The following is a 26710-nucleotide window of genomic DNA, read 5'->3' on the forward strand; positions in this document are numbered from 1 at the left end:
TCGTTTTACTACACTTATTTCTGTGATTACAATTGTTAATCATATCTGTCAATACAACTTCAAAGCTTTTCTTTTTTTTAATGCTTTAGGAGGAAAGTTGAATTTTAACTGTTAATCAGTCTTTTCCTTTATAGTTTATGGATACTGAGTTATATTTTTGTGACGGCCTTCCAAATTGTGAATAACAAAAAAAATAAAATAAAATAAAAGCAATCTTCCCTGTTCCGTAATTGCCCCTTCTCTGGATAGTAGCTAATAATTAGAATATTAGGCCCTATTCAGAAAGTGACAGACAGCTGATTACATATTCAGCTGCATTTTATTTTGCTCTTTTCTTCCATGGTTTGTAGACTAGACCAGGTTCTGTCTTTTATGTAATACATTTTGATTTTTATGACTTTATTTTACATGATAGCCTGGGTTCTTCTGAAGAATAAATGTTCTTTTAGCTATTATTGTTCCTGTCTGAGCTTAGTCAACTGGGTAGTTACATTCAGTAGTAACAGCACTTCACAGTTTGCTGTTTTGTTGTATTGACCTGTTAAAATGCTCATTAAGAGGTAAAATTAGTTGCTGTTCACATGGGTTTCAGTGTATTTCAAACACTTGATTTAGATGTTGCCTACAGAGCCTTCTGATTCTTCAGCTTAGTTAATGGTCACCACACAAAGCCAAGCTCCAGAAGGCAAAATAGAATCTGCTTTTGTATTGTGTGGTTCACATTTGGAGTTTGGGTTCTGAAGATAAAGTGCAAAGGACGTAGAATTTAAAAGCAGCTGTGAAGTAAAATTTCAACCTAGCCTCCTCTGTAACATGTACCGTGGAGGACTGTGAAGGACTGAGGAGGCAGGGGGACATCCCTTTCTGTCAAGAGCACACGGGCAGTGTTTAAATGGGCTATGGCTTTCTTGACATAAAAATCTCAGACTATGTGGTTTAAAAATCAGAATCATTGTTCCTGCAGGGTAAGTCCAAAAGCAAGGCTCTCTTGTGAGGCCTCTCTTCTAACTTGCAGGTTTCCTAACTTGCTGTGTCCTCACATGGTCTGGTCTCTGTGCGTGCACAGTCCAGAACTCTCCCTGAGTCTTAATCTCTTGAAATTCAGATTGAATTTGGGCTTACCTAAGGACCTCATTGTAATCACCTCTTAAATGTCAGGGTTACATTCTGGGCACAGGAATTAGATTTTCATCAATTTTAGGAAAACACAGTCAACCGATAGCAGGCATGTTATATATTGCCAGCTCCCATTCACTCTGCTCAGTTGTTGCTTAGTTATCAAACAATAGAGATGGCCAGAAAGGCAGCAGGAAGTTCAGTTGACTTCTCTGTTTAGGTCAGATCTGACCATAAACAGTGTTATTACTCTTCCCCCTATTTTTTTGTTTGTTATTTTGTCCTTTTGGAACATTTTCTGAAGCCACTTTTTCCTGACCTTACTTTATTGGCCGAATGGAGATGTCCCTGTTCATACACCTCTGTAGGGGCTAATGGCATAAAGCATGAACCAGTGAACAATGAGCTGATGCGTGGAATGAACCTGCGGTGAGGAGCTGGGACTTTGTGTCATCTGTCACACATGGAGGGGTAATGGACGACGAGCCTTTCCAGCCTATGTGTTCTTCCATGCACATCTGGGGAGCCCCTTAAGTCCAACTCTGGCTCAACCACACTGTGATTACAGGAACCATTTGCAGAAGAAGAGTCGTGAAAGCACCCAGATCTGGGTCAACAGTTCCTGTCAGACTGACCCAGGTCACTGTGGTGAGCTCTGTAACTAGGGTCAGATAATCACATGTGCTGTTGTGGAGGATGTTCCAGATGTGGTGGGCTGAGTGGGCAGGTTAGGGAGAAGATGTCCTGTCCTAGGAGAAAGGGAGGAGAGACATGAGCCTAGTGGAGTGCTCTCATGACTCAGACATACTTTCATTTCTTTCACAAAGAAAGGTGTGGATTTCAGATTTAAAATTGGAGCTTAAACTAGTTTCATTTCCCTCAGATTTTAATAATTCATTGATTAAGCCTAAATAAACACCCCTATTTGCTAGCTGCTGCTAGGTCAAAAGTCTTTTTAATCTCAAAAGTTTTCATGAATGCAAAGAATATTCTTTGGTCTTGAAACCTTTTTATTCCTTGTGAATATTGGCACCAGTCCAGCCTGTAGGCCTCAAACTAACTTAAAGACAAATTTTGACAGCTTTTGCAGTCATGGGACTCAAACATCCTAAAAGACCAAAACATGAAGGGTGATTACAAGTTGAAGGTACACATTTAATGTGATATACGCAGCTCCTAACTACACAGAACCTGCAGAGTGTTTAACCTGATACATGTGGGCTTATATATTTTGCTCAGTTAAACAGTTTTTTGCTCTGTGTTCTGCCAGATCCCATAGAGAAAGGTATAAGCATGAGACCTTAAGTAATGGCCATGTGTACACAGCCACTGTTACATTTGACTTTTTTTCCAGCTTAAACAAAACATAAACTGGCCTTTCACATTCAGAAGACTGAGGAAACAAATGGGCATCAGTTGTCATTTCCGTGCCCGTTAGGGATTGGATGAAAACTGAATGACACTTTCCTCCTTGCATGTAGATCACAGGAAAGAAGCATTGATACAGACATGGAATTTGTGCGATACCTCCAGACATTACCAGTCAGTTCCAAGTTATAATTGTAGTTGAGTAATTGCTGTTTTGCACTGTAGATATTGTTAATTGTATTTCTATTTTATCACTACCTGGAAGCATCAGCTGTCCCCCTTCAGAGCCCCCCCTGGCCAGAGGCTGCTAAGAGAAACCTTGAGAAACCTTCACATAGACAGGAAGTAAGAGGAACAGGGAGTCTGTTATCTGGAAATTTGTGGACTTAGGCTTTAATTTGCTACCACTGTTGAGCTCTCAAGAAACTGCAGGAAGTGGAAATAATTGAGAATGTCAAAATCTTGTTAAAAATACCATCATGTGTGCTTGTTGTGCAGCGTGCTTTCTATTCTAAAATTGGAACTCTGCAGGAAAGATTGGCAAGGACGATGCACATTCATAACGTTCTGTATTTTACTTATCTGAAATCTCAAGAAAATCCTTTTATATTCTTCCAGTTGAGATGAGCCATTTTCCAGTTCAGCTTCCTGTTTTCTCTGTCCTTCCTTTGTCACAATTCTGATACCACACCAGTTATCACACAAAAAGATAAAGTGATCTCTGTCATTGGTAAGAATTTTGTCAGGTTGTATGTTGGATTTCTTCTGCTCTAAACAAATTGTGAAAAATAATATAATGTTCTCAAAATTATAAACTTTGAATGGCAGTCTGTAATGTGTCTCCATGTCAAGCTTCCTCTTGAACAGCTTAGTGTTAAGGACCTTCAGTCCATTGGGCTAAGGGGATCTCTTTCCTCCTCAGCCGGGGCTTGAGGCCAAGATCTGCCTTTGAGGACCATAGGTCATCATCATAAGGACTGGCATGAGTGGGAAACCCTGTTTTCCCACCCCAGACAATCACATGGGAGGGGAGAAGAGGGAAGATTCAGTGACACAATGGTGGTAGGATGAGGGCAGTTTCACACACTGGCATCCCCAGAGTTAGCAGAGGAGCACCTGCTGTCTACCTCTGTCGCGTCTGGACTCCAGCACTAGCCTCACCCAGCCACAAAAATCCAAGGTGCTGTTTACATAAACACGATAGCATTCATAAAATCTTACTTTCAATTTTGACCTTTGTAGAAACTGATGTCCCTATCCCCAGATAGTAGGAATACATTTTATATATGGTATTGGTCCTCGTGAATATTTCTCTGGATATATCGGAGATTTGATTTCAGTTCTCACACTGTTCAAATAAACTCCAACTTAATAAATTCCTTTAATATGATGATTAATGGTTATTCAAAAGAATTATAACAAAGAAAAACAGGAGAAACCAAAATGAGAATTTAAAAAATGTCAAATCTACCTCACTTATAAAAGTAAAAATTGATTTTTTTTTTTTAATGTGTGACTGAATTGGTATTTAGGATCAAACTCGGAGACTCACGCATTATACCTTCAGTCCCAACAGTGGTATTTTTTAAAAAAGATATTCAAGTATGAATGTATATTTGTACCTGCTTAAAATGAAAAAGAACTATGTGAAAATACAAGCAATGTCCTTAGAGTCCTGAACCATAAGAGATTCTTATCTGTGGCTTAAAATTCAAAAACCATAAAATAAATGAATAATTTGATTCAATTCAAAAAATTTAAATATAGTAAAATAAAAAATCAAAACACATATGAAAATCTGTCTATAGAAAGCATGCCTCCCTATGAGCCTGAGCACACTTCTCAGGGCAGTAGAAAAGAGGCCAGTGGCGGGAACAGATTGTTCATACAAGAACTTCACTGCCATTTCTAAATCTAAGAAGACACGTAACCTTCCCACAAAATCAGAAAAATGTGAATTGAAGCTTTGCAAGACTAACACTTTTTGTTCTATCTGAAAAATTCTAAAGAATGACAGTTGTATCATTAACATGGGGGAAGGTCTGCACTGTACTTCTCATGGGAACATAGATGGCATAGCCCTGGTGAGGGCTGTTGGCGGTGCCTATTGGGATTACATGCAGTTACCATTTGACCCAGTCTGGCTCTGGCAGTTCTTCCTGTTGATATATCTGAATACTTATAAATGATACACATAGAAGGTTTTCCATTAGACCATTGTTTGTACTAGAAAATGTTGGAAGAGATTCAAGTATCCATTAGTGGATAGCTACTTAAATAAACCATGATCCATCTATACAGTGGAACACGGTGCGACAGTTTAAAGAGAGAATGGAAATGCTTTCTGCGCTGATCCATGAAGATCTCCAAACAGGCTCATTCAATGAAAAAAATCAAAGTATGAACAATATGTAGGATGCTTCCGTTAATGTAGAAAGGAGGCAAAGTTTGACCTTATTCATTTCTCCTTGTATCTGCATGGAGAAACACTGGAGGATGTTGTCCGTGCAGGTTACCACTTGAAGCGCCTTCTGCTCTATCATAATCTTTATATTTTTGAACTGTGTAAATTATTTCCTAGTCAAAACAAGTTTTTAAAGTCATACTTTTTAAAATTAATTTCATACATGTTTAAGATGTACTGTGATGGTATTCATCCCCTAATCACCCTTTTTTATCCCTTCCCACTCCAATTTTTTAAAAAGATTTCTTTGTTATACACACCCCAAAAGAGGGCACCAGATCTCATCATTATAGATGGTTGTGAGCCACCATGTGGTTACTGGGAATTGAACCCAGGACCTCTGGAAGAACAGCCAATTCTCTTAATCTCTGAACCATCTCTTCTACTTTTATGTCATTTTTGTTTGTGACTTGCTGAGTTCAATTAGAGCTGCTTGTATAATCACGGGTATGGAGTTGTTTACTAGAGCATGGCCAGTTTACCAGAGGCTACACCACTGAAAAAAATGACCCCTTTCTTCCAGCAGTCCTCAGGAAGGGATGGGCAGCACAAGCCCCTCTGCCACTCATGTCGATGGCCTAATCTTGTGCAGATCTTGAGCAGGTAACAACAGCCGCTGTGGGTCATGAGTGCAGTGGCCATGTCACATCCAAAAGACAGCGTTTCATAGTGCTCTTCCCCACCTTCTGCCTCTTCCATTCTTCCCCACCTTCTTCCACACTGCTCTGTGGGCCTAAGGATCAATGTAGATACTCTGCTTAGGGCTAAGCCCAGAGCAGTCACTCATTCTTAGTATTATGACCAGTTATGAATCTCTTCATTAATTGTTGTTTTTTCATTGTAAAAGGAAGCTTCTCTGCCCAAGACTGAGAGCAACACTAATCTATAAGTATAAAAAATATTTAGAATATGTCCATTTAGTAAAACAAAATTAGTAGACATCCCCCACCAAGGGCCTGTGACCTCCCCAGACTTTTGGACAGAACCAGGTATTATACTCCATGGAAGAGTGTTCTACCCCAAACAGTCATGCAACTATTGTACCATAGTCATATCTTGCCTTGCAGGTTGGTATTGTAGCACACAGGGTCTACAGTAAAACCATGGATGACTTCTCTCTCTACAGCCTACTTAGGCGCTGTGAACATCAGCCAATGTGGGGAAGCTCCAATGCAGTTCCAGCTTGCTTTCTCTTTGTTCTTCAGCCACCATCTAGTTCTTGTGGGCAACCAGGAGCAGTGCCAGTAGCCTGTATTATTTGGGATCCTCTGGGACTAGCTCAGAGGGAGGTATTCTGTACCTGGCACTTGGATCTTTTGGAACGTTATTTAAAAACCTATAGCTTTGGGCTACAGAGAGGGCTTAGCATTAAAGGAATGTACTGTACTTAGAGAGGACCAGAGTTTGGTTCCCAGCAGCTCTACAAGCATCTGACACCTCTGGTCCCCATAGTCACCTGCACTCATGTTCATATACCCACACAGAGACACATAATTAAACAGTAAAATAAATCTTAAAAACAAAATACTATGTTTTCTGGGTTGCATTACCCACTTATGCAGGCCACCCCTTTTCAAACTTTTCCCCCACAGCTGTATTTTTTAGTTAGTAAGGCATGGCTTTCTCACAATTCTTAGCTTGAATTAATGCTCTCCCCACACCTTTTCTGCCCTCATCTACCCCACCCCATCTCCGTTTAAGCCTTTCATTATCAGCCAAATCCCTCCCAAAACATTTGTGTCACATGAAGTTACATGTTTTCAACTGCATGTCCGCGGCACACTACTCTAGAATTCATCTGTTTGAGCCATGGACTACAGTTGCCTGACGGGGAGATGTGTGTTCTTTCCCAAGCCATGCAGTGGAGGATGGTGACCACTAGGCCCATTGGAAAATTGGGTATCTGAAATGTAGCTTGTTTAAACTGAGATGTACTTTGAGGGTGCCTGTTTCAGAAAACTTAGCAAAATAGAGGTCATAAACTACTTCAGTCATGATTTTAAAGGTATTAGTTACATGTTAAATGATTATAATTTGGATTGGGGAACTTAAAATATATTATTGTATTAATTTAATTTCTTCTTTCCTACTTTACATGTGGCTACTAGAACATTTAAAATTACATGTGTGGCCTGATCTGTGGCTTTCACTTTATTTTGTTTGCATAGTGCTGAGGTAGTCTCCTGCCCATTCTTAGTGTATCTGCCAGAATTACTATAGAAACAAAAGTACAACCCAATCATAATCATGTCATTCCTGGTTTTAAATGGTGCTTTGACTCTCCTCTTTCTTGGAGACCATTATAACAGTACAAGACCTTTTCCTTTCCCATCCCCACTGCCCTCGGCAAGGGCTGCTGTTCTTTACACCCTGGACTTCATAAATAGGAGTTGTTGGTTTTTAAAACCCTTGTGCTTTCTGTTTGCAATGTCTCTTCACCTCTGCTCCAATGCCTCCTACTTATCCTGCAAGCCCAGGTCTGGTGAAGCATTCCTTGTTCCCCTTTCCTCTTCTCAATTCCTCCTTCTGTTCTCCTTGTGGCACTGTGCATTGAATTTAGAGCCCTCATTATTCTCGGCAAGCACTCCAACGCTGAGCTACACCGTAGCCCCCTGTCCCATTTTCTAGCCTCTCCTTTGTCCATGTTTATACTTAGCCATTTGATACTAGATACCTTCTGAGGTCCCATAGCAGACCCGGGTTCCTCAAAGCCAGTACAAGTGCTGTCCACTATGCATCCAGATTCTGACACGTCCAGCAGAATCTCTAAAATCATTGGGAAAATTGAAATTTGTCATGTTTTGTTCTGTTTGCCTCGGGTACTTCTATGTGGTCTATTTACTGAGAAAAGCAAGCTTGAACTTATCGATCTTCCTTGGTTAAGGACAAATTTTTTGGAACATTTTGGCTTTACACAGGCAGCTTTTCCACTACCACCAACAACAACAACAACAAAAAAATGACAGGCACACTGTGGAAACTGCAGGAGCCTGGAGGGTGTAGGGGGCTCTGGTTCCCAGGCCGGGTTTAGATTGGATAAGTGGGAGGTATTTATGTTCAATCTAGACAGCAGATTTGTCCAAGCTGGCAGGATGCCCATGCTTCCAGAAGGTAAATGTGTCAGATGGTGGCTAGGAGAGGGAAGGTAGCCAGATCTAGGCGGGCCACAAGCTGGAGTCGTGAAGTTCCCTGTGGGCTCTCCACTGGCTCTCACTTCAGTGACCCTCTCTGTGGAGTTACTCCTGATGCTAATCTTCTCATCAGCCTTCTCCTCTGCTCCTAAGGTTTTAAAGTTTTGCTCAAAAGAGAAAAGAGGAGTAGGAAACAGAACAACCAAGACCCATGGAGCAACGACTTTTAGAAAAAAAAAAAATGAAATTCCAACCTAGCTGCACTGGAAAGTCTCATCTTTCACCCAGATTCCCACGGGACTGTTGTGTTGAGACAGGGTTACTTCTGATAGAAGACACTAGTTATTCTCAGCAGTTGGAGCTGCTTGTGTAGCTCGTAGGCTGAAAAGATATTATCAGCTGCTAACTCTTTCCCTAGTGTTCATGTGAGTGCTAGTGGTGTATGGAAAATGCTGGGGGAAAACTGGCTGCCATTAACCCAGTGCCTAGAGTTTAGTCACGTTGCCTACTTCTGTAAGCCTCGCGATTCAGTAAAATGGGTTGTGGATGCACTCTGCCCTGTAAGTATTACAAGACAGATGCATGGACGCAGGAGCCTAGTTCACAGTGGATTGGAGAACAGGATTTGTAGGAATATAGATTTTGTTTTGCATTGGTCTTGTATGGAAGTATCATAAGAGCACACCTAATGCCAGAAAGGAATGTGTTTGGTGGGCTGTCATGGATGCTCTCTAGTGGCCTTTAGTGATAGTTTTTCAGAGACTCATGCCCATCATGGGGGCGGGGGAGGAGTCAAGACATGGAGAGGTGGCTCGAATATTAGTCCATAGGGATTCCCTCTGCCTCTTTGATCCTGTTTGTAAAATGAAGATACATCTTTCCATCTCTGCAAGGCTGTATTGTTTCCATACAGCAGCAAACTGTCATTGTTTGTAGGTCAGCAGTTCACTGGAGTAGATTCCCAGTACTTAGAAACTGCCACCTTGAATAGCTCCACAGGGAGAGGAGACCACTTTCCTCCTTCAGGAGTATATCCAGATGCCAAAGTCAAGAGTCTCCTGGGCTCAGTTCTCAACACTGTGCTCTTACATCTTCCTAGGGACAAGCAGGCTCTGTTCCTTATAAGGACGATGTTGAGTTTTATGTTTGATACAGACCTCCATGGACACAATGGATCAGCTCTCTGTCACTCTGGCTCCTTCTTACCACCTACTCAGGTCTTATCTGGCCACCATCCTAAAGTGATAGGTAACTCACACTTTGTGAGCTTGCTTATCAGATCATTCAAACTAGCAGCAATCCATGTTTGGAACTAATCACTACTAAAAGCACTGGTATTGCTGTATAATTAATATTGTCTTAAGTTCACTGTGGCATTTCTTGCTTCTTTTGTCACATGATTTTAAAAAGTCAGAGAATTGCTTTGAGCTCTAGACTTTTGAGGACAGCTTTCCTATACTCTCAGAACAACTTTGTGAACTTCAGATGTGCTCTCATTAAGTGACGCTTTGCCTGGTTTCTAATATTACATATTTAAAAAGAAGAAACTTGAACAGCTCATCAGGAAAGTGCATGTTTCAAAATTGACATCTGGTTTGAATAATGAGTGACTTTGTCCAATGTCCGATTCAGCAACTGAAGCTAACAAAACCGCCCTCCGTTGTGTCAGTGGCTCCTCCTTAGCTGGTCCTCCCTTTCACTTGCTGAGTCTGATGCACTGAGGTTTCTTTCACAATTTCTCTTCAGTCATAGTTGTTTTAAGTAAATATGAGGCAGCCAGTTATGCCGCCAACCGGAAGCAGATGCAGTGTTTCTGTGACCATAAATTCAAATTTGGGATACCTCCAGTGCCCTTCCTCTACGAGACAGCCCTTGAAACAAGAGCTACAGAACAGGAGCAACTGACATGAGCTGTCAGGCAGCACCACATTGCTTGAAGCTCAGGATCAAGCAAGCGCTCAAGCAGCTGCCAGAGTAGCATTTAATCAGGACTCACAGGTGCTTAGAGAAATAAGTTCCACCATGGCCCTGAGCCATCCACCAATAACATGCCTATGAGAACTTCTCAGTAGAGCGCATACTCACTAGAAAGTTTCTCCAAGGGAAACACGTTGTCATCATCATCATCATCATCATCACTACTAGGTTTGTTTACTTATAGATATGTATGCTGGCAGTGATGTCTTCTAATGCCTAAGAGTGATCTCAGATAATTTTTTATTTGCCTTTCAGAAAAAAAAATACTTAAAATGAATGGGGTAAGACTCAGAAAAAGGAATACTGGATGTTTTCTTTTATATACATGACCTAGATTTAAAATTGTAGAGACAGTGTAATACTTGCATTAGGAAAGCAGATCAACTAAGAAAAGGAAGAAGCTAGAGTCAGGAGCACGGGTAGGGCATAATCAGAGAAGGGAAAGAGTGAAAACAAGTATAAGGGCTTGTATGTGTAAAGATGCCATGATGACACCCATTACCTTGTGTGATATCCTTAAAAACTGATAAAAGTAAGTAAATAAAATAATTTCTTTGCTTAAAAAATATACATAGGGTAGTTTTTGTTTTTCAATTTAATTTTACTAGTAAGGAACCTCCTCAAAGAAGCCCTGTCTCCAAAGTCTTGACTGTCTGTGGTAGAAAGAGTGAAGTTCTCTAGAGGTCTGAGATTTGGATGTTTGGGACTATCAAGTTGTTCAGCCCTTATGTTCTAATGACAGAATGACTTCTTCCTTTATAATTCATTTCTTTCTCCTGCCTGAATTCTGTGGTCAGGATTCCAAGTATTCTATTGAATGAAAGTGTTGAAATTGGGCACCCTGTCTTCTTCCAGGGCTTAGGAAGCTTTCCATCCCCTCTACTATGACTTAGACTGTGCACTTTCTGTTGATGTCTTTCAGTATGTGGAGGCATTTCCCTCAGTGTACAGGTGTAGCCATGGAGTATATAGACCATCATGTCTTCATCCATTCACCCAGTGTCAGTAATGTTGGACTGAGCAGAATACCCCCTCAAGACAATGACTTGGTTTGGGGGGAGGTATATAAGTTATCTACATCCAAAGGGGATAACATGATAGATAGTTCTATATTTAATTTTTAGGACCCTCCATATTGTTTTTCATTATGACTGTAGTAATTGATATTTCCACAAACTGTGCAAGAGAGAGGCCATTTTCAGCACAGTGCCTGGGGTACATGTGATGAGATCAGTGAGATGCTGAATAAGTAAATCTTAGAGGAGCCAAGAAACTGGTAGAGAAATGTAAAGACTATGTGGGCCAATTTGACTACAGAGGAAGATGAGCTTAGAAACCAAGAAGTGTGGGTTCTCATGCCAAGATGTGTTGGAAGAAGTGTTCAGAGGAGGCTCCTGCTTGGCACTCTGGAGACTACATAATTTGTCATTGCTGGAAAGGTAAACATGAAGAGAGGTCAGAGAGTGAATCCAGTCAGTAAATTAACCGGGCCCGAGCATGAGTGTGTCAGCTAGCAAAGGTGATGTCGAGCATGGGCTCTGGCATAGAGTAAGAACAGAACATGGCCATTGATTAAACAAATGGACACAGTGAAAATGGTATATAACAAGCTGGAGAGTCAAGGCTGTCTCCTGCATTAATTACCACTCTGACTTCAGCAAATGTCTGTCTTCTGAAGAGGAGTTACTGCATTTACACACTGGTTTATTTGCTGGGCCTTCACACCAGGGAGGTCATATTTTCAACCCATGCAGAGCACATGTGTTCCCAGCTCTGGGACGTGAGACACGCCTGGATGAAGTGCTGTAGATATGCCTCTACCCTTGTGTTCTTTAGATTTAATAAGTCACCCCTAGGAAAATGTTTAGTTCTCTCTTGGGATATAGAAAGTAGAGTATTCCTTCTTTGCCAGTACACTAAGTTAGATATGAAAGTCCAGCAATGGAAATGGTGACTGTTTATTCTGTCCTTGGAGCCACTATAGGCTGACATTTCATTTTGGTAAGATCATGTCCTATGAGGTCATCACATCCTTTATTTCTGCACCTCAGGCTGGCAACATTTTACTTAACCTATTGGTCTGCTGTGGTCTCTGGCTCAGGCTGCTGCTTGGGTGACTTTTGTCTCAAGAAGCCAGCTGAGACACTCGGTGCATTATTTGTGACTTTCATGATGTACTTTGTGAGACCCATCTCTGGGCTTCATGTGTTCAGAATGAGAAACCATTCAGAAGGTACAGATTACAGGAACATCCTTGGCCTTCCCCAGCACTTGACAGCATGCCATATGGCCCTGTGACCAGTGTTATTCTTCATGTTCTCTGCAGGTGACTTGGCTGGGCTTCCACATGCTTAACATTTGCATGCTATGCACATGCTTTTGAAAACACACACAAGTAGTTCAGGAGACTGATAATAAAGCTGGATGGGATGAAAAGTGCCTTCAGACACAAATGTAAGTCTCTAGGTTGCTTAGTATTTAGGAGCAAATTAGAAAGCACACCTGTAAGACAAGATTTAGGTGACAGATTCATTCCATGTTTGCAACTTGAGTTGTTGGGAACTGCCCAAGGTTTAGCTTCTTCAATTATAAATTTGCAGTCACCTCTGTTCCCAGTCCAGGAATAAAGCAGCTGATGCAGCATTCAAGTAACTTAACAAACTCAGGAGCTCCCAGGAACTGAGCAAGTTCTGTGAGTTCTTTGGTTCCTGCAGCCCCTCTCTGTGTGAGTCCACCAAACCACAAGATCTTTGCAGAAAGTGAAAGTGTAAAAACCAACTTGTGTTTCCAAAATCAGTAGAATTCTTTCTTCTGTCTTACATAGTCATGTATTGGAGTGCATGCATGGTGCTCAGAGCTGAACGGAGTATTTACATGAAGCCGTCAGAGGCGTGCTTGGTATGAACATCACAAATGATTTACATCACTGATTTGCTTAAATCCTCAGTCATATTCTAGACTGACATAGCTTTTATCTGCCAGATAGTCTTTACAGTGGAGGTAGAAATGACCACATGACAATCCTCATCAACAGAGGTTCATCTTTGTTAAAAAGCGATTTTAGATTCCTCCTGCTTGGCAGAAAGCCTGGATATAGAATACAGTATTAACATGTCTCCGTCCCTGTGTCTCCCGAGAATCAGGTGTTGCCTTCTAACACCAAAGTTCTCTTGATTAAGGCATATTACATCCTTGGCATTGATGCTCACAAGCCAAATGCATGGCTGCAGGATGAACAACTGAAGAAGCCCTGGGTCCAGAACTCTCTTGGTTGAGGTATGTTCTTGCCCTGGCTCTGACACTCACAAGGCAAATGCATGGCTGCAGAACGAGCAGCTGTAGAACCACTGGGTCCAGAGCTCCTAACTCACGTGTAATGGAAATATCCAAGCCGCTGTGACAATAGACCAATATGAAAGGCAAGTGAAAAGAGAAAGAGACTGCTTCTCAGAGCACTGTCATGTGGACCGTGTGAGGTGGGTCCTCTGCTCTGGTGCCTGTCCTTTCGTCTTCTCTAATTTCACCACATCCCAGGCTGACATCAGCGGTAACACAGCTTCTGAAGTGACAGCAGTTCTTGACACCTGCTGGAATTCTACACAGGCTCCAGCACATTCTGTGTCATCCTTGAAGCAGCTCCCATTCCACTTGACTCTTCTGGGGGCTATGCTGTTGTGACTAGGCGTGCTCTGCAGTTTCTCCGCAGTAACTAGTCATTCATGTGAGCAGAAGATACTGCTGACCCTCAAAGACTCAGCATTAGAAAGAAATTTTAAACAACCATTTTCTATTGAAAAGATTCTTCTTTTATATAATTGTATAGATTCTGTACACAGTTTCCCCTCCCTCCACTCTTCCCAGATCCCCTCCTTCTCCCCCCCGCCCCGATCCTCTCCTCCTCTTTTTCTCTTCAGGAAAGAGCAGGCCTCCCAAGGGTATCGGCCAAACATGGCATAATAAGTTACAATAAGACTGTACATATACCCTCATATCAAGACTGGATGAGGCAACCCAATAGGAGGAAAGGGTTTCCAGAAGCAGACAAGAGTCAGAAATACTACCCCTGCCCACCACACACACACTCCCACAGTTAGGAGTCCTACAAAAACAAGCTAACAGCCATCACATATATGCAGAGAACCTAGTGCAGACCCCTGCAGGCCCTGTGATTGCTTTAGCTTCTGTGAGGCCATATGCACCCTGCATAATTGATTTGGTGGGCCATGTTCTCCTGGTATCCCCAACCCCTCTGATTCCTACAATCTGCCATCTTCTATGGGGTTCCTGAGCTCGAAGGAGAGGGACCCAATGGAGACCTCCAACTTAAACTCTCTCCACAAAATATCTGGCTGTGGGTCTCTGCATCTATTCCCATCTGCTGCCAGAGGAAACTTTCTGATGACAACTGGACACAGATCTATGGGTATAGCAGAATATCACTAGGAATCATTTAGCTGATTTTTTAACCAGTCATATTTTGTTCCACCCTAGATCTCTGGGTTATCCAGTCTCTAGTTCCTGGCCATCCAAGCAGTGTTAGGCATGGGTTCCCTCTCCTGGCATGGGACTCAAGTTAAACCAGATATTGGTTGGCCATTTCCACAAGTTCTGTTCCACCATTGCTCCAGCACATCTTGCAGGCAGGACAGATTGTTGGTCAAAGGTTTTATGACTAGGTTGGTATTCACATTTCTTTTTCACTAGCCTGAAGATTATTTCCATATTAAAGAGACTATAACACAGGGATGAAGGCTCCATGTGGGCACCAGCTTGATCTCTCCACATGCAAATGTCCTCAGCAATGGTCCCCACGGTCAGGTTTTGGTGAATAACCCTTTGTCCTGGCATCAGCCTGAGTTGTTTGGGGATCTCCATGGGACCTGCTTGGCCAACAAAGCAACCTAGTCCCACCTCTAGAAGACTTGCCTGGCTATAGGAGATGGCCAGTTCAGACTCCATATTCCCCATTACTAGGAATCCTCATTAGGATCAACTTCATAGACTCCAGAAAGTTTCCATTGCACTAGGTTTCCACATTGTCTCCCCCAAACCCCCAACTATAACCATCTCTTCCTGCACACTCTTTCCCTCCCATTCCTTCACCCAACCACTTGATCCCCCCTGTTCCTGTCCTCACCCACCCCGCTTCACCTGTAAAATCTATTTTATTTCCCCTTTCTAGGGAGATCCATTCATCCCCTAAACTCTTGCTCTGTAGTTTCTCTGGGTCTATGGATTGTAGCTTGGTTATTATTTAGTACTATCCACAAATAAGTGAATACATATTTGTCTTTCTGGGTCTGAGTTACCTTACTAAGGATGAATTTTTTTTTCTAGTTCCATCCATTTACCAGCAAATTTCATGATGTAATTTTTTTAGCAACTGAATAATACTCCATTGTGTACCACATTTTGCTTGCCCATTCTTCTGTTGAGAGATACAAGGTTGTTTCTTGTTTCTGGATATTATGCATAAAGCCATAATGAACATAGGTGAGCAAGTATCCTTGTGGTAGGATGGATTGTCCTTTCCGTATATGTCCAAGAGTGATATAGCTGTGTTTTGAAGTAGGTGCATTGCCAGTTTTTTGAGGAACTGCCATACTGAATTCCAAAGTGTCTGCCTAAGTTCGCACTTCCACAAGCAATGAAGGAGTGTTTCCCTTGTTCTACATCCTTGCCAGCATGAGCTATCACTTGTGTTATTGATCTGAGCTGTTTTGACAGGTATAAAATAGAATCTCAGAGTAGTTTTGATTTGCATTTCCCTGATGCCTAAAGATGTTGAATATTTCTTTAAGTGTTTCTCAACCATTTGAGATTCTTCTGTTGAAAATTCTCTGTTTAGATATGCGTCCCATTTTTTTTAATTGAATTATTTGTGTATTTGCTATCCAGTTTCTTGTGTTCTTTATGTATCTTGAGTGTGAGCCCTCTATCAGATGTGTAGTTGATAAAAATCTTTTCTCATTCTGTAAGGTGCCATTTTGTCTTATTGACAGTGTCCTTTGCCTTACAGAAGCTTTTCGGTTTAATGAGGTCCCACTTATTAATTGTTGATCTTACTGCCTGCACTATTGGTGTTCTGTTCAGAAAGTTGTCTCCTGTGCCAATGCATTCAAGACTCTTCCCTGATTTCTCTTCTATCTGGTTCACGGTATCTGGTTTTATGATGCCATCTTTAATCCACTTGGGCTTCAGTTTTATGAAGGGTAATAGATATGGGCCTATTTGCGTTCTGCTACATGCAGACTTCTCATTTGACCAGTACCATTTGTGGAAGATGCTTTCTTTTTTTCAGTGGATATTTCTAACTTCATTAAAAACCAGGTGTCCATAGGTAGATGTGTAGATTTATGTCTAGGTCTTCAATTTGATTCCATTGATCAACATGTGTGTTTTTATGTCAATATCATATCATATGGCTTTTACTTCTATAACTCTAGTACAACTTGAAAGGCTTTTTTTGTATCTGAGATGATCGTGTGGTTTTTTTTTCTTTCAGTTTACTTATATGGTGGATAACATGGACAGATTTTTGGATGCTGAACCATCCCTGTATCTCTGGGCTGAAGCCTACTTGATCATGGTGGATGATCTTTTTGATATGCTCTTGGATTTGGTGTGTGATGTGGGAACTTCTTTAGCCAATAGCCTTTGAGGTGTGCAAATGTTTTATTAAGTATTTTTGCAACTATATTCATGACGGAAATTGGTCTATAAATCTCTTTCTTTATTAGTCTTTTTGTGGTTTGGGTATTGTTTTTTTTTCTCTTTTTTTTTCTTTATGTCTTTCACATCATTCATATCCCAACCCATTTATTTTCCCATCCCTTCATATCAACCTTCTGCCCTTGCAACCTGCTCCTGCCAAAATAAAATAAAATAAAATTTAAGAGAGAAAAAGCAAGAGAAAAGGTGCTACTGCAGAATTCAATGGAAGGAAAGAGGAGGTCAGAATATTCTAGAGAAGAGGATGGTATTTTCTCTACCAGACACTGCCAGTAGGTCAGAAGGGTTTAGTAGAGCTAGGGAAATGGCTTAGTTGGTAAAATGCTTGCTATTCAGGCTTGATGACCTAAGTTCAGATCCCTGGCAGTCATGTAAAGACTGGGTACAGCAGTATGTATCTGTTACCGCTGCTCTAGGGTCGGACAGAGACAGGCAGATCCTATGACTCTTTGGCTAGCCAGTCTAGCTGAACTGGTGAGCTCAGGGTTAGCATGAGAATCTGTCTCAAAAATAAAGGGGCAAGCATAGAAGAGTTCCATTGTAGCTTTCATGCACATGTGTATGCATATGTGGGTGCATATGCATAAATGCACGCATGTGTGCACGCACGTACGTGCACACACACACAAGTTAAAAGCAATTGGTCATAAATTGAGTTTCAAGACAGGCCCCTCACTAAATCTATGGCTAGAAGTAGCTAACTAAGGGGCTCTAAGTCAGGTCCACTTTCTTTCTTCCAAGAGTCATTTGGCGATGCCTGACCTCCCTAGACCATCATACATGCCCTGTGCTACTTGCACAGACTGTGGGTTATGAATGTTTGCTCCAGTTCCAGATCTCAGCAGCTGTGCCCATGCTTTTGTTTTATAGTGTATGTGGCATTGTTGCCTTCTTTATATCTTCCATATAAACATAGAATTCTTATTTTATAAAATTATAAGAACAGGTGAGCAAAAGGGAAAAAGTTAATCCATTAATAATGTTCACACCACTCAGAAGTTACCACATACATGAATTAATACATTCAAACTCCCATAATGACCCTCTCCACCCTTTATCCCTTCCCACACAACTTTCTCTTCCCTCCCTCCATTGTTCCCTTCCTCCCGTGCTTGCTTGCTTTCCTCATTGAGCTCAGTTTGTGTTGTCTTGTGTTTGTGTGGTCTTGGAGTGGAGCCTGCCCTGATGTGTGCTCAGTTTACCAGGAGTCACATCATTAAAGAAAACTGACTCTCCCTATCCTAGCAGCTATTAAATGCCAAAGCTCCCCAGCTTGTACCCGTGTCAGATATTCTTACAGTTGGGTAAACCATCCTATTTAACTTTTAATACATGAAAAAAATAACATATGCTCTAGCACATAGCATGCATGTGCCTCTGATGAAGTGTGCCTAACATGTCACTCATAACAACCACTAAAGGTTGGAAGGCTGCGGGTGCAGAAAACCAGATTCATCGTGCTTGAAATCACATTTGTGGTTACAGATGCAATACGGTCCCATGAGCTCTTCTAGGGAGCTCCTGGGTTCCCATCGCACTGTAGTTGTCTGTAGAGCTGAAGAAACCAACTGTGCACATCACTGCACATCATGCCTTGGTGCACTACTGGATGTGCAGGCTTCTGTGCACATCACTTTGGTATTGCTATATTTCCAGGTAGATGGACTGTGTGACCAGCATAGAACTGCTGCTAGCTGTTAGACTAGAGAGCCGTCCATCTTCAAAAGGTGGGTTATGCTGTTAGGGTTTTGTTTTGTTTTATTTTAGGCAGGATGTCTCTGTGTAGCATTTGCTGTCATAGAACTCACTTTGTAGTCCAGGCTGACCTTGAACTCAGAGATCATTCTGCCTCTGCCTCCTGAGTGCTGGGATTAAAGCATACACCACCATGCCCAGCTGTCATCTAGTTTTTACTTGGTGGATTCTGACCTCATGCTAGGAACTCTGTCCAGCTGATGTTAATGTCTTTCTTTGAGAAGCCCTTTGTTCCACAGGTGTTGGCAGGAGAGGCTAAGAAATGGCAGCAAGGGTATTGTGAGCCTCTATCTTCTGATTGTACATTCTAACATCTGTGTCTAATGTGGTCAGAGAGAAGGTGCTTCTAGAGTCAGTCTAGTTAGACTGCCTCTTTTCCCGGGAAACTCTGCTTACAGTGCTTAACATACAGGTCCAGTTGTCATTTAGCTGTTGTCTGACACTTGCCTTCCATGCATCTAAAGTCCCTGCACCTATTCATAAGGGAACCCTTCCCTTTTGATAAGAATTATATCTTTTGGGGGTGAACATACGTGCTCTCTCAACAATCAAAAATATAGCATCACATTATTTCATTTGCGTACTTTGTCAGCGTCTTAGGCAAGGTCAGAGACACTGACCTAAAACCAGTCGGGAGCTGGACTAGAGCTGAGAGTGAGAGTTTCTGCTTGGCACATACAAGTCTCTGAAGTCCAGCCCCATCACTACAAAAAGAAAGATCCTAAAACCCAGAGTTCATGTAAGGACTTTAGTTCATAAAAATACTCTTATGTATGGTTTAGACTTCGTGGTTTAAGTTTATTTTGAATTTGACTTTTGAACAGAAGTGTTACTCTCGTTTACTAAGGCTAATGGGCTTCTCCACTCGTCCACTCTTCAGAACTTGCTTCTTTTCCCATTTTAATAAGTTGGGAGTGTGGAACATACTGTCCATTTCCCTTCTTCCAGCACTGGACTTCAGACCAGTTAACAGAATAAGACAAGTATCTTTAAAAGGCTTGACTTTAAGTACTTGGATGTATGTCATCAGAGTCATTAAAAAGAACACAATGTTTAGTTTATCTGTTTTCTTAGCAAGCACAAAAGCCTCCCTTCGCTTTTCAAGATCAAGGGCAAGTACATCTGTGAGCTAAAACAAACAAACAAATCCTCCACTTTGTAGGAGTGAAGGCCCAGTTCTTGTTCACTAATTGTACTGTTGTCACTGTGCAGCTTTTAAAAATATGCTTAAAAACTGTCCATCTTGTAACTTCCTCTCCCTGCTCTGGTGAAGTTCCAAAGATTAGATTTTATTCTTTCTAAACTGGAATCGTTAACTATAAACAGTGCATTTTAGTCTTGCTCTGAGTCTTAAACAGATGAGGATAATTTCATAGGATTGTTTTTGGTCAAGTTGAATACAAGTTCTTCTTTTAAAGGGGGTTCCAAGCCCTTTAGTGTTGAAATTTGCTTTGGAATGCTGACTGACTTTAGGATAAAAGACAAGGTATTGGACAGTTGGACTAAGTGCATTATAATCTTTAAAGAGGAATAGGAAGATTTCCATCCCACAGTGCAAATAGCTGCCAGAGCATCCTGATCGTGGTGGCCAGTATGTCAGCTGTAACAGAATCCTTACGAGGAAAAGGTAGAGGGGCTCCTGGCTGCCCACCTGGCCCAGGGGGAGCGAGGACGCTGATTATGCGACTGGCTCCTGAAGAGCAGGAAGGCGCCACTAGCGCACATCTGCTGCAGGACTCTCTGGTGCACAGAGGATACTAGTAGCTCTCTGGGTTTTTTCCCTCCCCTCTGAGAGTTAGATGAAATTCTGTCTTTAGCATGTGTCTTGCAAACTAATATGTAAGAAATGTTAACAGTGGCTGTCACCATTGTTATTGCCAGTCATCTGTCACCGTCACATGCTTCATCACAAACTTGCCTCATTGCTAGTCCATACCTGAGTCTGAAGGAGCTAGAATCTCGGTGTGCTTTGGTAAAGGAGTATTCTGTAAGAGAGAACAAGTGCTGCCCCACTGCCGAGCAGAATGGATGTGCTCTAAGGGAGGCTGGATATTTGGGATGCCATCTAATAGGTTCTGTGCACCTGCCAGCTATTTTGCCGGGTGTGGAAGATGCAGAGATGAGGAGAGCCAAGCTGATCCCTTTATTCAAGAACACTCAGTGTAATAAAAACCCAACAGTCCGGATGGCCTATACAGCCCACACTCTCACCATCTGGATACAGGGATGCCCTAGGTGGAGGGCCAGCAGATTCAGTTCCCAGTGAAAGCCCACTTCCTTGTTGGCTAATGTCTTCCATCCACCCTGTATTCAGGACAGAGGGTGGGAAGGACTCAGATCTCTCTTGAAATGCTCACTGGAGTATTAACCCCATTCCTAAATGTCTACCTTCATAGCCTACCCCTTGAAGACTTATCCAGCTCTCCCTAAGCATGGGGATTGCAGCTCCAGCATGAATAATGAATGAGAGCAGGCGTTCAGTGCATGGCAGGAAGCTTGGCTTTCTTGTGGTTAGAGACAAATTAAGAGGAGGTTTTCATGCTAAATATTGTAAAGGGTTGGCTTTGGTGTGAGCGCATAGTCAGCTGGAGCTCACTGGGAAAGGGATCATTTAACTTGGAACCTAGAGAGAAAGCCAGAGTGAGGTTGGAGAAGAGAACTCTTCCAGCACATGTGTGGGATGACCCTTAGGCTACAACAGGAGGAGCTAAGAGCATTCAGGGACTATCATGACCTTTCTGCAGCTGCAGGTGAGGGTGGGGAGAGGGGAAAGCAGGCACCGCCAGCCATCCTGAGGAGAAAAGAAGGAAGCGGCTACAAGAAGGTAAGGGTCAGGATGAGTCGGGTTTACATTTTAGAGAGATCATCCTGGCACACTGTGTGACTTGATCAGAGGGAAGGAAAGTGGACGCAGGGAGACCAATTGAAAGGGGCTTTGAAAAGTCCAGGTGAGAGGTGATGAAGGCCTGGGCTGTGGTTGGAGAATATAAACCACAAACCTGGCACATACATGCGCATTGTGTTTACTGCCTCGCCTCCCCGAGGACTTTGCCGAGACTGACTCATTTAATTCTCAAAATTGTTTTAGGGTGAATACCATTGCTATTTCTCCTGGACAGATAAGAGCAGTAACAATGTATCCAGTCTGATAGTTGTAAATTATAAGGCCAGGATTTGAGCCCAGGTAAATTGTGTTTGACCATCATGCATAATTGATCCAACTTATGATGTATTTGTGAGCAGAATGAAAAAGCCTTATTGATCACAATGAACCAAGGTTATATCTGATTCAGGCAATGAGGTGCACAGTAGTCACCTGGACCAAAATAGGGAACGGACTTAGAGCTGGAGATACTGAGAGAAACATGCCCACCGTGCCTGGGTAATGTGGTTCTTATGGTCCTAGAGAGGAAGCTAGAGCAAGGCTGGAGAGCAGGGCAAGTCCAGCACAGGGCAGGAATAAATTCTGGTGAGTATCTATTTATTAAAGCTAATAATACAAAACACAGATGAAATTGCTGAAAGGGAGAAGAAGGCCCTGAAAATCAGTAAGTAAAGTCCAAAAGAAACCAGGGCAGAGTGGATGGAAGTTTGCCTGGCCAGTGTGCACACAGAAGCCAGTGGGTGGTGGGGTTCCAGGGAGGGCTGGCAGGATGGCACTTTATTTGGTAGTGGCCAGAGCCATTTCATAGGCTTAGTGGATGTGAAGACAGGAGCACAGTGACATGGACAGGACTGGGAGGACATGGGAGCATCTGAGAGACCTATGGAAAGCCAGGTGAGAGATGGTTTGAATTCCTATGGGCAGGGGTGGCTGCCAGAATAGCCGCTGGAGCATTTGAGTCTGCTAAGAATGTAGTTCTGTTTGATTGGCTGGCTGGCTGGCTGGCTCTCTGTATGCCTATTACTGCAAGAAGGAGAGCAGATCAGTATGGAGCTGGCCAGTGTATAGTACAAATACGATATTGTTGTGTTACTGGGTGTGTCTTTTTGTGCTGGTTTTCCCATTTGCATTTCTCCCCTCTCTGGACACACAGCATAGGTGCACTTTCAGCTCCGACTGGGCTGGAGTTTGCGGTGCACAGTTGCTGTGCACCTATGTATTTGCGGGCTTCTCAGCTAGATGGTAAGATTGATACTTGGTTCAGTGGTTGACTGTGTCAAGAAAGCTTGGTCCATATAATTGGTTCTGCCCCATGAATTTCAAGTAGGAAGTAACGTGTGCCCCCTCTGTTTCTTTGGAGTGGTAGTTGTCAATGCTAGTGGATGATTTGTCTCTCTGCCTCTCTAAATGAGGACAAGACCCCTTGAACTTCACTATCCTCAGCAAAAAGCAGTGTGGGCAGAAACCCTCAGTGTGACAAACCAGTGTTGGTGACTCAGAGGACTGTGTCCTCAGAACTCAGCCTACCTCAATCTCATATCTGTACTCTGCTTGGTCACAGCTTGCCCTTGTCATGTGATGTGGCACAGAGATTAAGATTTTAAGCTTGGAAACTAAGTGACTGTGTTTGATTCCTGACTTTGTCACTTACTAGTTAGTTGTATGATCTTCAGCAAAGTGGTCAATTCTTTCTCTCATAGGCAAAATTAGTGACTCAGTGTAGTGGGAATCCCAAATATTGTTTATAAATGTTCTTTTACATTTAAAGGGGGATATGATATAGATATAAATAATTTACATTGGTATGGATTTTAAGGTCAATTTGTTATATGTATATGTATTTCTGATTTTGATTAAGCTATTGTGATTGTAGTTCATTTTAAAGAATGTAATGTATAATTAGGAAATATAGGTTGTTAATGGATAATCATCGATTAATAGTCAAGCTTGTAGTCATGTTAGTCATTTTCTAGATGTACATAGATATATTTCAGATAGACATTCTTCATATCTTTCAAAGACTACAAAATATGGCATTTAATGTTTTAATAACTTAGGGTTTTTCATGACAATGAGACACATCTGCTCCTGGCAGCACCAATCTACTTCAAGAGAAAGATGGGCATCAAAGAGGCTACTTATGGAGTTTGTTAGCCATTTGGACAAAAAACTGCTCTTGGCTGGACTGTTACATAAACTGGACACAAAAAACCCACAGAGACAGGACTGCTAAACTTGCCTAAAGGTGAGATGGTCTTTCGGGGTTCCTGATTCATAAAAGAGTCTGCGAGACGTTCTACAGGACACAACAGAAAGTGACTAAACTGTCTTTGAAATTTCCTGCTTCATAAAAAAGTCTGCTGGACACTATGGGCCTAAAGGCTAAAGATAGATGCCCCAACGGTACAGAGGAACTTTGGGTGACTGTCCAGGCAGCGAGTTGTCTCTGTCATTTCTAGAGTTTTATAAGTTACTTATTTCTTGTTTACTTAGGTAACATTGTATCCTTCTAGAGTCTTTGATGGAGTTAAAAAATAAATAGATAGTTATAGCTTTCCTTAGTTATGATAAAAGATAAAATAGATTTAAATATTGTAACTGTAATACTTGCTTGATAACTGTTTTGTTACATGTAATTTTACTATGTTAAAGTTAAAGCCTTTCTTTTTTGTTTAAACAAAAAAAGGGAAAATGATGGAGGAGTGTTTATGTGTTACTTTCATTATTAATAAAGAAAACTGCCTTGGCCCTTTAAGAGAAAATTAGGTAGGTAGAGTAGACAAAACAAAATTGTGGGAACAAGGAAGTAGAGTTAGAAAGACGCTTCAGGCAGTCGCGTGGTGAGTCTCCATGCTGCTCCTCTCCGAGATGGACGCAGGTTAAGATCTCTCCTGGTAAGCCACAACTCGTGGTGCTACCCAAATTACTAAATATGGGTTAAAGAAAGATGTAAAAATTAACTAATAAGAGGCTACAGATAATGGGCCAGGCAGTGTTTAAAAAAATACAGTTTCCGTGTAATTATTTCGGGTGTAAAGCTAGCCGGCGACTGGGCGGCGGGAACGCAGCCCGCCGCTTCCCACTACAACTCAGTAATGGAAGTACATAGCAGAATGGTTTTCAGTGTTCGTTAAGTAAAGAACCAAAGCTGTGGGAGGATGGGAGGATGGGAGGCCTGCATCAACAGACAGGGAACCGTGAGCCTTCAGCATGGCTAGGGACTGGGGTGGCCGCCCACCGTATCTGAAACACTTCCACATCTCAACCCGACAGCCTGGGACCTAGGTCAAACATGCCTGAGCAGAAGCCTCATGTCCTGATCCTGGTTAAAGAGCATTACTAAGTGGGCAGTGGGACTCAGGGGTGCTCAGGTCTAATCTCTGTAGGGCATGGTCCCACTCCTACATACACACAGCCTTCCAGGCCCTAGCAAGCCCTATGGCTGTCTACCTGGTTCATAGTTCCCCAGTCCCCACCCTATTGAGCTCCCCAGATCCCATCTCCTCCTGACAGATATAGACAGCCTGGTTTCTCTTCCCTCCATCCTTCATAAACATCCAGTTCTGGATGCCGCCATTTCCCGGACCTCAGGACAGAGTGTATTGAGCTGATGGACCTCTGCTGTCTGTTACACTGTGTCAGCGCGTGTTGTTCATCTATTTCAGGAAACAAGCTCCGGGCAGGGACTTGGTGTAACTCGTTTATACAGGGCTTAGTAAAATGCTCAGTGGAATTAAAGACACCTAATAAATGCTTTCGACTGTTGAATGATGCTGTAATCATTTTAATGGAGGCTGGTGTTGTATGTATTTAAACAAATGGCAACTTTTCCAGCAACATTCTGGCAAATTAGCAGCTTCTAAATTAAAAGAGTCTTTGCTTAGAAATTAAATTGTGTGAGCTGGGGCAGCATGCAGTATTTATTGCTGAGCTGATTTAGGCAGAGACCAGAACGCAATGGTAGAAGCCAAGGCTGAATTTTTTGCCCCATTTGTTTGTTTTATGAAAAGGTGGTTGGCATCATAGGGGTTGGATGAGTAAGGAGGGCAATTTAAAAGTGTCATTGTGAATTTAATGTATATTTTAAGGAGTTAGTTTAAAAACAACAACAACAAAACCCCGTGTATTAGGCGAGCAGATGTGATTTGGCATTGCTGCTTCCCACACGTGTACCCTTTTCATTAGGGACGTGTGTCTGATGTGGTACAGATGGCACGGGAGCTGCTTGGTAATATTTTCCACAACCTGTTTTTAGTAATTAGTCTTGAATTTGCTGCTTCAGAATACTGGGTTCTTTATTGGCAACTTAGTAAACCGAGAACTTGAAATGTGCCTCTTGCGCCAGCAGAGGGCAGTGTAAGCTAGCCATTTACTCCCAGTCGGCTTCCTGATGCTGAGTTGCTAGAACAGGGAGCTACAATTCTCGTCTAGGTATGATTTGAGATTTGCTTTTTGAGAAATTAATTGAAAATAAATTTTTTAAAAAAATTCCTTTAATGGCCACTTTTAGCAAGGAAATAAATTGTCTAGAAAAGAGTCGAGCTGTAGTTTTTTTTTTTTATTGATTTGTCTATTCTTGATTTCTCCATCCATAACTATACACTAAAAGTATAGACTGTGTAAGTCATTTAATTCATGCACTTATAAGATGCACTATTTCACTTGGTCGCTGGACAGCAAGGCTTTCATGTCTGTTCTTTTCCTGACAAAGGAGCAAAGGAAAGGTCATTTTGAGAGTTGTGGTCTAAGGGAGTGTCTGGGAACTGAAGGGGCTGGCACCGAAGGTCCATTCTTGTTATGATCAGCTTTGTGTCAGCCAAGTGTGGCCTTTCTCCTGGGCCTTTCTTACCACCCTCTGGTGCTCTACCCAGAGCTGTGGAACACTCATTGTTTATGGTGGCTCCGGAGACAAAGTGGGGCTTGCTTCGCCCTCCTCCTCTCTCTCTGCAGACTCTGCCACTGGTGTCTCACATCTCGCTGTCTCTGGGCTGTGCTCAGAAGGTTTACGCCCCTCCCCCTGGTTCATATGCTGATCCCTTGGAGAAGAAACCTGTGAGAAGGTGGTAGAGGTTAAATGAGGCCAGCTTCTTGGCTCTGGCCCAGCCCTTGTAGGTAGTGACACCCAAAAGCTGGTAAGCATGGCCTCCATTTTAGAGGAACATTATGGATCTGTAATGGTGGAAAGGGGGACACATAGATATTGGTCAGGTAGTAGCTGTATGATTTTAGACTTATTTTTCTTTATTAGAAGAAAGAAACATCTGTTATTATGGAGCAAGCAGA

General features: G+C 42.2%; 1 protein-coding gene and 1 non-coding gene across 2 annotated transcripts in view; both read left to right on the forward strand.

Annotated features, from left to right (window-relative positions):
• The window catches only part of Jazf1 (JAZF zinc finger 1), a 321042-nt gene that overhangs the window by 60897 nt on the left and 233435 nt on the right, over positions 1-26710 (forward strand). The gene's annotated exons all lie outside the window — the stretch shown is intronic.
• Positions 3364-3503, forward strand: LOC119808587. Its single transcript, XR_005284509.1, has one exon.

Source organism: Arvicola amphibius, chromosome 2, assembly GCF_903992535.2.
Source record: "Arvicola amphibius chromosome 2, mArvAmp1.2, whole genome shotgun sequence".
NCBI classification, from domain to species: Eukaryota; Metazoa; Chordata; class Mammalia; order Rodentia; family Cricetidae; genus Arvicola; species Arvicola amphibius.